The sequence below is a fragment of the Tiliqua scincoides genome, chromosome 10, assembly GCF_035046505.1.
Source record: "Tiliqua scincoides isolate rTilSci1 chromosome 10, rTilSci1.hap2, whole genome shotgun sequence".
NCBI classification, from domain to species: Eukaryota; Metazoa; Chordata; class Lepidosauria; order Squamata; family Scincidae; genus Tiliqua; species Tiliqua scincoides.
In genome coordinates this window covers 11,504,147-11,514,737 of record NC_089830.1, presented here as the reverse complement: position 1 = coordinate 11,514,737, position 10,591 = coordinate 11,504,147, and the positions used below count along the sequence as shown (strand labels likewise).

The following is a 10,591-nucleotide window of genomic DNA, read 5'->3' as shown; positions in this document are numbered from 1 at the left end:
GGCATCCGTTTTGCCCTATCATGTCTAGTTTTGGAGACTACACCATGGCTTCCTCATGAGGAAGCTACTTGAACTATTCACTAACGAAGCTATACTATATCTCCAAAAGTAGACGTGCTAGGCCAAAACAGATGCCATTTTTGGAATCAGCACCCCAAATATACCCAGGAATTGGGGTAACGTTTAAGGAAGCAAAGTGTGTGTTGGCCTGTGTTATCATTGGTTCCTTCAGAGATGGACAAAAGAGCCTGCTGCTGCCTCCCATCCCCCACCTCTTGTTCAATGCAAAGCCAAAACATTAACCCTTCCCTGCCTTTGGATGGAATTTCCCTGCTGCTCACCCGGTCTGAATGATGGCCCCACAAGGTCTTTCACACCATAAAAAAAGTAAGCAAGCACACCCAGACTTATGCACTTAAGTTGTTTACATTCATGACTCTCAGTTAGGGGTCTCAGACTCGAGTCAGTGCCGGAATCATCAACATAGATGACTCGAGTGTACATGAGTCAGCAAAAAACGTGTTTTCATGGTTTGGACTCAGGCCACCTGATTTGAGTTCCCATCCCTGCTATATAGACTTGCAAAGAAGAGAACTTTTGCCCAGTGATGGGATTAAGGGCCCAATCCTATCCAACCTCTCAGTGCAGATGGAGACATGCCAACAGAGCATGTGCTGCATCTGGTGGTGTGGGGGCAGCCATGCGTCAGCCTGGAAGGTTGGATAGGACTGGGCCCTAAATCTCAAACTGGGTGTGGTCTGTTCCTAGTTTCGGGCCATTCAAGACATCTGTGCACAGTAGAACAAAGGGGGGGGAGAGAATTGGACTGTATAGTGTTCGAGAATGTCGTTTACAGATTGCTCGGTCCAACTACAATTTATACTAGTCTACTGGGAATCCATCAGAACCCTCATTTTTTCCATTTCTTTTACAAACTTAACTGTTTCTTTTTTCTTCCAGGGTTTTTTTAAACCAGAAATTCAATCTAACCAGGCTCCAGAGGAGGCCGTTACAGATGGTGGCTGTTCAAAAATGTGGCTCTCATGATCTGCAGGATGGTTCTCATTGCTGTAGAGCTTCAATTAAAGAGTTTTGAAACTCTGTGCTACTGGCTTTGGATGTTGTGTGGCTTTTCACTTAAAAGATTTCCTGCCTTTCCTCTTAAAAACTAAGGGCGCAATCCCAACCCCTTATGCCAGTGCTTTCCAGCACTGACTTAAGGGCAATGCAGCTCTGAGGTAAAGGAACAAACAGCTCCTGAGTTTGAGGAGGCCTCCATGAGTGACACCCAACTGCAGGATGCAGCACATGTCCCATTGGCACTGCTAGGCCAGTGCTGGAACATACTGACATAAGGGGTTAGGATTGCACCCTAAGATGCCCAAGGCTATTTACAATCACTTTGGGGCATCTTGGATCAGAAGAACAGCATTTCTGGTGTAGAGAAGTTTTAGTTGGTGGGTCTGGTCATTTGCGGGGTGGTTCTCCCCTTTCCCTGTATCCCTGCTGCCCTTGGCTGTAGTTGAAAATGTCCCAAGCTACAGATGATTTCAGGCATGAATTAGAACAAAAACAGTCTTGTAGCACCTTAAGGACATGCAAAGCTCTAGATGGGGTCACCTTCCTGAAGGTGCTGTTAGGGTGAAGAAATCACTGGCATGGACATGGAGGATAAATCTGTCATCTTACACAGGAAGTTGCAACAGTTTAAATGACTTGAGCTGTCTAGGCATGTTTGTTTGCCACACATAATTTATTCTGGTCACCCAAATGTGAATGTTATGTGGTCTGGAACATTTCCCTACCTCTTGGGCAGAAAGTGAAGTAGGGGATCAGGTCCTTGCGCAGTGCAGCCACATGGCATGGTACTGGACAGAGCAGTCTGCGTCCGTGTTAAACAGAGATACTGAGCTGAAAAAATGCAGTAACAAGACAGAAGTCCTTTCATTGCATGACATGAGTTTTGTTGCTTTAGGAATTTCTTCTACAGAGATGCAATGAGACATTGCTATGCAGATGGTCCTGAATTCCAGCCTCATTCAGGTCAACCCAATTCTTAATGCCACACGGCAGAGGCCTCCCAGAAGGTCAACTAGCCTGGACCATCTTCACCATTAGGCCAGGATGGGGGAAGTGGCAGCGGTTGCCACGCCACAGTTGTTGTCTTTCATGGACATGAGGATGTAGCCATCATTGCCCCAATAGGTGGACCAAGAGTTCTTGATGAGCCAATAGCTTTCCCCTTGGAGGATCCCATATCCCACTGCTAGGACTGCATGGTCTAACTCTGCAGTCTTGTTTCCGAGAAGAAGAAGAAAAGGGGGAGAGTCAATCGACTGTGCTTCTCCACTGGTCATTTCTATTCAGTGGCATCACTAGGATTCGTGTCACCCAGTGCGGGAGGCCTGTGCATCACCCCATGCAGTGGGCGGGGCAACGCCCCAGGTGGTGGGCGTGGTGATGCACCATTGCCCCGCCCCACTGTTTTTTGGGCTGTACCTTTTGTTAGAACACAGATATTTCAATGTGGTTTGTTTCATTGCCTTCTGCATGAAATTACACATTGATTGATATCTCACATGATGGTGTTATTCCTCCAAACTCTGATTTTAGTGATTTTGAAAACTTGTAGAGTCTCTCACACACACACCCCTTGTCAACTTACTAACACCTTATTGCAGCATTCTCAAACTTTTAGCACTGGGTCCCACTTTTTAGAATGACAATCTGTCCAGGACCCATTGGAAGCGATGTTGTGGCCAGAAGTGACATCATCAAGCAAATTAAAATAAATAATTATAAATAATTAAATTAAAATAAAAGAAATAATTAAATAAGGGGGAGCCAGTCCTGTTCCAGCTAGTGAATTTTCTCTGTAGTCTGCCTGCAATAACACGCCCCCCCAAAATGAATCGGTGAGATTTCCAGCCCTCCCCAGTGCCCAGTTTAAAGTTCTTCTATTTCAAGCAGACCAAGCTAAAGACCCACCTGGCTTTGCAAGTGGAAAACAGAAAACTTTCCCCTTACCAGTTCAAGCCTCTCTTTTGTCCTTTTTAGTGGGGGGGGGGGGGAGGCTTCCTTCTGGAGCATTTGTTGCACTCCAGCTCCATCGGATCGGCACCATCGTGGTGTCCTGAGATTCCCCTTTGCCTGGCCTGACCACCAGCCAAGGCACATCTGCCTACTCATGAGTAAACGCAACCGTGAGGCTGCTTTGCATTCCATAGGGCTCAATAGACTCGCAACTGGGAGGGAGGGACCTCCTTCTTGGGTGTTTTTGGGGGCTGCATTAATTGGATCAGGACCATTCTGACGTCTTGGAGTCCTCTCAGCCTGCCCTTTCCGATGGACTAAGGCAAGTTCACTTACTCATGAGTAAACGCAGCCACGTGGCTTCGTTTTGGGCTCAAGAGACTCGCAGTTGGGAGGGATGGGACCTCCTTCTCGGGTATTTTTTTTTTGGCTGCATTCATTGGATCAGGACCATTCTGGTGTCATTGGATTCCTCTCAGCCTGCCCTTTCCAATGGACTATAGCAAGTATGCCTACCAACGAGTAAACTTGTGATACAGCTCACTTTCACTTTCCATAGGGATCCATTCATTTTTTCTTTCCAGTTTTATGGCCATAACTTTTGAAAGAAAAGAGCTATTTCAATTCTGTTTTTTGCATTGCATTCCGCTGAGAATTCCACATCCAATAGTTTATGGCACGATGGGGTAGCTCCTAATGGTGCAATTTTAGCACATCACCCCCCAGGGCGCGTTCCCCTGGCGCATCACCTGGTGCGGCCTGCACCCCTCGCACCTGCCTAGCAACGCCATTAAGAAAGAGGCTGAACACAAGAAGATGCTCTGAACCAAGTCAACTATCAGTTCTCCTAATAATTGTAATGAAACAGACAGCCCAATCCTATCCTGGTCTCATGATGGCAGATCTTGTGTTTCCGTATCATAAGTCGCAGGATTGCACAATAGGTTTGGGTTCACATGCTGAAGAAGAGCCAGCAATGTGATGCAGCTTCAAATAAAGCAAGCGTAATGGTAGGTTGCTTTTTTTTTTTTTTTTTAAGGCATAGATTCCAGATTACAAGCAGTAATGGTTCTACTCTATTTTGCAGTAGCCAGGCCTGACTTGGAATATGGCGCAGATAGAATTCCAGGCACCCCCTTACAAGGAGGACGCTGGTAAGCTGGAGTGGTTTTGGAGGAGAGCAGCTAAGGTGGCAAGGGGTCTGGAAACCGTCTAATAGTTCAAAGAGCTTGGTATATTTAGCAAGCAGGAGAGAAGACGAGGGGTGATATGATAGCTGTCTTCAAGTATCTGAAGGAATGTCACACAGAAAAAGGACAGGACTTGCTTTAGGTCACTCCTGAAAAAGGACTAGAATTAATGGGTTAAAACTACAGGGAGGTAGACTTGGGCCAGACATGATGAAGAATTTCTTAACTGTAAGTGCTGTCTGGCCTTGGAACCATCTGCCTAGTGGACTCTCCCTTGTTGGGGATTTTCAAGCAGAGGCTGGACAGTCACATGTCAAGGATGCTGTAGCCTGCACTGACAAGGAGGTTTGACTACATGACCTCCAAAGTTCCTCCCAACTCTAACATTCCAGGATTCTGTAATTAAACCAATAGCCTGACTCAACAGAGGACAGCTTCATACTGGAGAGTGTGTGTGTGCACTGTTGACTCAGACACTACCAAGAGGCACTGTGAATAGTCAATATCGTACCAGCTCCAAATGCAATTCTGAATTCAGAGCGTGTATGTTCTGGGAGGTGAAGAGTGCTCTTATTGAGAAGAAACATGAAACCAATACTTGAGGTGCAGCCCTGCCTGAAAATGGTTTCTCCCTTGATGGGTGAAGAATTTTTTTTTGAGCATGGAGGGCTCCAGCCCAGTGGTGTCACGAGAGTTTCCATCACCTGGAGTTTCCATCACCAGCACTTTACCCCCATGATAGACCACCAATCATGCAGTGGGCATGGCAATGCCCCCCAGGTGGTGGGCGTGGCAATGCATCATTGCCCCACTCACCTGCTGGTTTTTTAGCTATAACGTTTAATAGAATAGAAATATTTCAGTGCAGTTTGTTTCATTGCATCTGCATGAAAGCATACATCAAATGGTACATAATATGATTCAGTCTCAAAAGACTATGGTATAAGCCTACAGCAGCCGGTATTCCCAAGCAGTCTCCCATCCAAGTACTAACCAGGCCTGTCCCTGCTTAGCTTCCGAGATCAGACGAGATCGGGAACATGCAGGGTAGCAGTTGCTGCACATGATTGTATTATTTGAAAATACCAAGTTTTTAAAAAAATTGGCCAGTAGTGATGTGACACCCCCCCGTGCATGTCACCAGGTGCAGCCTGCAACCCCTGCACCCCCTAGCAACGCCACTGCTCCAGCCCCTGGCATGTAAACTCCTCCCCCACCAGTCAGACTCACCACAGCTTGGCTCATGGTAGACACCGTTGGCGTAAAAGGCAAAGGACTTGTGGGAGGCATCGACATTCACTGCCACAGGGCCATGCTTGAACAGAGCAGCCTTCAAGGCAGTGGCGTTTGCAGAGGGCACGTTGCATAGCCAGAGACCTTGGCCATCAGCTCGGATTTGTTGTAGTGGCAATAGCCATTCTAGAAGAGGGAAACCAGACAGCTCCTCGATTAGAAAACTGTTACTGCTTCACATACACATCTCTGTCTTAGAGCTCATGGGTTCTGGCTGCGGCTTGTGCAAGGTTGTGTGCATGGCCTGCCATTTTGTGAGATCATTCAGCAACCATGTAATGCACTACTGATTGCAGCATTCCACTTACGGAATTTCTCAGCTTGCATGTTTTGTAGCTCTCACAGCTGCAAAGCCTCGCCTGGAAGCACATGAGTAATGTCTGCTGAACCTCAAAGAGCAGTTGCTGATGAGATTTCTATAAGCCGTGACATCGCTAGGGGTGTGTGGCCGCATCATGTGACGCGCATAGGGGGAGTGACACCCTCCTGGCCAAAATATGTAAAATGTAGGTATTTTTGAATAATACCATCATGTGAATATGTTAATAATATTATCATTATCATGTATCAAACAATGTGTAATTTCATGCAGAATGCAATGAAACAAGCTGTGTTGAAATATCCTATTATAGCAAAAAACCAGTGGAGGTGGGACAATGGTGCATCACCATGCCCACTGTCCAGGGTGCTGCACTGCCCTGGGAGGAGGATGGGGTGGCACATTGGGCTCCTGCACCAGGTATGATATGCATACCATAAGAACATATGGGTTCCCAGCTGGCTCAGGCCAAAGTCTCATCTCACAGTGATCCAACAGCTGTCTCTGGGATCTCAATAACAGGAGGTGAAACCAACACCCCATTCTCACCATGACATCACTAGACCAGGTATTCAAAGACGTGCTGTCCTGAACCTATAGTCATCATGACTAACAGCCACTGATAACATTTAGTAGCCACTGATATATTGATACTAAGGGGTGGGCAGAGAATTGGTGAGGGCCTCCATCTCCTTCCACCCCAGTGGCGTAGCTAGCGAGGGGTGGGGGGAACGGTCCACCCCAGGTACCAGTCTTGGGGGATGATACCACAAGTGACCCAACATTCCTAACATCGCAGAGGTTATGAATAACCCCATCATGCTATATACCATTGGATGCGGAATTTCCAGCAGAATGTAATGAAAGTAACCAGAGTGAAATGTCTCCTTTCCATCAAAACTTATGGCCAAAAAACCAGAAACCAAAAAATGCATGGAGCCGTATGGAAAGTGAAACAGCCATATTGTGTGTTTACTCATGAGTAGAAGAGCCTGCCTTAGTCTGTTGGAAAGGGTAGGCAGAGAGAAATACAATGACACCAGAATGGTTCCTATCCAATGAAAGCAGCCCCCAAAAAACACCCAAGAAGGAAGTCCCTCCCTCCAAGCAGTTGACTGTATTAATTGAGCCCTATGGAAAGTGAAAGTAAGCCACATGGTCATGTTTACTCCTGAGTGGCATGCCTTGGCTGCTGGTCAAGTCAGGCAAAGGGGAATACAAGGCTATCTGCATGGTCCCAATCTGATGGAAGTGGAGCTCCAGAAGTCAGCACCCCCCCCCCCCCCAATAAGAAGGATCAAAACAGAGGCTTCAGCTGGTAAGGTGAATTTTTACTTTTTAAAGACTGGTAAAGCCAGGAGGGTCCTGAGAGTGCTATGCTTGAAATAGAATTTACACTGAACTGAGCACTGGGGAGGGCTGAAAATCTCACTGATATTTTTGTAGAGGGTGTTATTATAGGCAGGCTACAGAGAAAATTCACTTGGTGAAACAGGGCTGGCTTCCCCTTAATTATTTGTTTATCTTTAACTTAATTATTTATAATTATTTATTTTGTTTTGCTTGATGTCACTTCCAGCCATGACATCAGTTCCAGCGGGTCCCGGACAGACTGTCATTCTAAAAAGTGGGTTCCAGTGTTAAAAGTTTGAGAACCACTGCCTTAACTCAAAACGGGCCAATGAGACATCCAGGGTGGGGGGGGGGGAGATACCCTAGTGACCAAAATCCTGGAAATCATGGCTTTATGTCATGTTATATACCATTTGATGCAGAATTGCATCCATTGCTTGTGGGGAAATATTCACTGCATTTATTTTCTCGCCATTATTATTATTCACTTCATGTCATGACTATTACTATTGACTATTATAAGTTTTGCTTCCCACACTGACAGACAATCTGGACTCACTTGACCCATGTGAGGCCCATAGGACTCTGTGCTGGCAATTCCACCATGCTTCATGATCCACTCGTATGCATGCCATTCTTGACCACCATCGCAAGCATGTCAGTCAGTCAGTCAGTAAGACCTTTATTGGCATAAAATACAGAGAAAGGACAAAACAAAACAAAAATATACGAAGACAACACAACATAGACATCAGTCTTTTCCTCACATACTGCCCAGAGTTCCAGAGCTCTACCTGGCAATTACCCCAGATAAAAAGGCAGCAACCCTATCAAGGGTCTCAGAGTCAGGTGTGGAAAGGAGAGACTGAAGCATGATTGAGTCCTCCCAGCCCTGCATCCTAGTTAGCAAAGGGCCTAGATATTTCTTGCGTGAGATGTCATGAAGTGGGCAGTAGAAAAGGGTATGTGTTATGGTCTCAATACAATCCCTACCACACTTGCATTTCCTCTCCGAGTAGGGAATACCACTGAACCTACCCGATAACACGGCTGATGGAAGAGCATTACATCTTGCAAGTGTGAATGCTCTCCGAGCCTGTGGGCACTCCAGGTGATAAAAGAAGGAGGCTGGTTTCCCGAAACTGATTGGAACATGGAGATAGAGTGGAGAGCATGTGGTTCTGGTGGCACTAAACAGCTCTTGTTGTTCAATGTCAAGAATTCTTTCTTTGACGATTCTGTAAGCAGTATCACAACCAATCATGCCTAGCTCTGCAGTGTCCAGCCCTATTGACTTGAGCTTGGTTAGAAGATCAGTGATCTCTAATGGCAGGACTGAATCCGACAATAATTGGAGCATTAGACCAGAGGAGGTAGGGTTAAATAAAGTCCTAAACCAAAATTTCAGTAATCTAAGCCAAGCAGTCGTCTTTAGCCGAATTAACCCCACCTCAAGACACAGAACCGAGTAGGGAACGCACCTGGGTAAACCCAAAATCTTCTGCAGAAAGGAGGCTTGAATGCGTTCTAATGGTTGGGTAATAGCCTTATACCAGACGGGAGAGCCATAAAGGACCAGGGAAAGAATCTTTCCCTTAAACGCCTCCAGAGCGGCTGGAACATAACCATTGCCGCAGGTAAAAAAGAAACGGGAAATAGCTGAGGACGCCAGTTTGGATGCGTTCTGCACTGCCTTACGATGAAAAGCCCAAGTGAGCCTGTAATGGAAGTTGATTCCCAGGTACTTGAAATGCTTAACCTGCTCCATTTTATTGCCATTACAAGACCACTTAAAAGCCTTCCATCTATTGGCAAATATCATTATCTTAGATTTAGCATAATTGATTTGCAATTTGTTGGACAGAAGATACTCTTCAGTGCGATTCAGCAGACGTTTTAGGCCAATCCTAGTACAGGATATCAGTACTGCATCATCCGCATACAGAAGTAGTGGCACTTGACTTGCGCCAAGCTTCGGGCAATGGCTATCTACTTCCTTCAGGGATGGGCCAGGTCGTTTAGAAACGGATTGAAAAGCATGGGGGCCAAGACACAGCCCTGTTTGACCCCTTTGTTGGTAGCAATGGAATGAGTTAGATTCCCACTCCAGGAGCGTCTAACCCTGCATGAAGTATTTAGATGGAGGGACCTAATCAGCAGCAACAATCTTTTATCAATCCCCATGTTTTCCAACTTTGACCAAAGAAGCTCCCTATCCACAGAATCGAAGGCACCTTTCCATCGCAAGCATGGTTTCCAAAGCCCCAAGAGCAATCAATCAAGATCTGCTGAGATAGTGGAGTTAGGACTCCAGTCTGCAGGGAAAGGGGTAAATATGGTGACTCATTGGTCTCTACATCAAGGCACTGACACCAGCTCTTCTAACAGCTTCCCCTCCTCAAATGTCCTTTTCCTGCTCAAGAAAGGATGTTTAGATTTAGCATGCCATACATCATCTCTCCCTCTCTTTCTCCCTCTCCCTCTGTATGTAAGAAGAAAGAGGGGGGGAGAGCACCCACCTGGGAACACGAGGCAGCAGGTCCCTGCCCCAAGGAACTTACAATTTAATTACTGCCATATGGGAGACAAAAGAGGAAGGTCAGTGGAGGTAGCAGTAAACAGCTCTATTTCTTGACTATGGGCAACCATTCAGCTGTACAAGTGACAGGACCTTTGCATCCTGGACAACTGTGTCCCAGTCAAACGCATTCTGATATTGGACATTCGTCTCCACATTCTTTTTGTGTCCTAGATATTTGTGTCCCAATAGGTGTATATTTAAATTATATGTACTTTTTTATTTTTAAAATGCGAAGGTAGGGTTAGGGCTGGGTTAAGAGTCTTAGCATATACAGGTTGGTAGCATACCCATTCCCGGACCTCCACGGACATTCACATGCAGTTCTTTGACATATGTGTGGTTCTTAATTTGCATCGCAATATAAAAGGTAAATAAATGTTGAAGTTTTATGCTTATTTACTGGGTATAAACTGAGAGTTCACTGGAGTAACACATAAGTTTAATGTTCATGGTGAATAAGTATATTGAAGAACCTGAGTGCTTCCTAAATATTGTGGCTCTCAAACATCTCTCTTGAGGCTTTCAAACAACTGAAGTTTCTTATCTGTGGCTCTTACATTAAGCAAGTTTGGCCACCCCAATATATAATGTGGGGTTTGTTGCCCAGTTATAGTGGGGCGCTAATAACTGGGACGCCAAAGAAAAAAATCAAAACAAGAATAGGCTTGAATGTCCAGGGACACCAGTATCCAGGACTCACTAGACCAAGACACAATTGTCCAGGATGCAGAGACCCTGGTACCAGCGGTGTAAACCCCCCTCCCCCTCTCTTCACAGCCTAAATTGGTACAATCCAGTTGCAGATTTACTCCCTCATCTGCT

The 10,591-nt window shown here is 45.8% G+C and overlaps 1 pseudogene; it reads right to left on the bottom strand.

Moving 5' to 3' along the window:
• Nucleotides 1-5,169: 5,169 nt before the first annotated feature.
• On the bottom strand, nucleotides 5,170-5,287 carry LOC136661780 (5S ribosomal RNA; annotated as a pseudogene).
• Nucleotides 5,288-10,591: the final 5,304 nt, after the last annotated feature.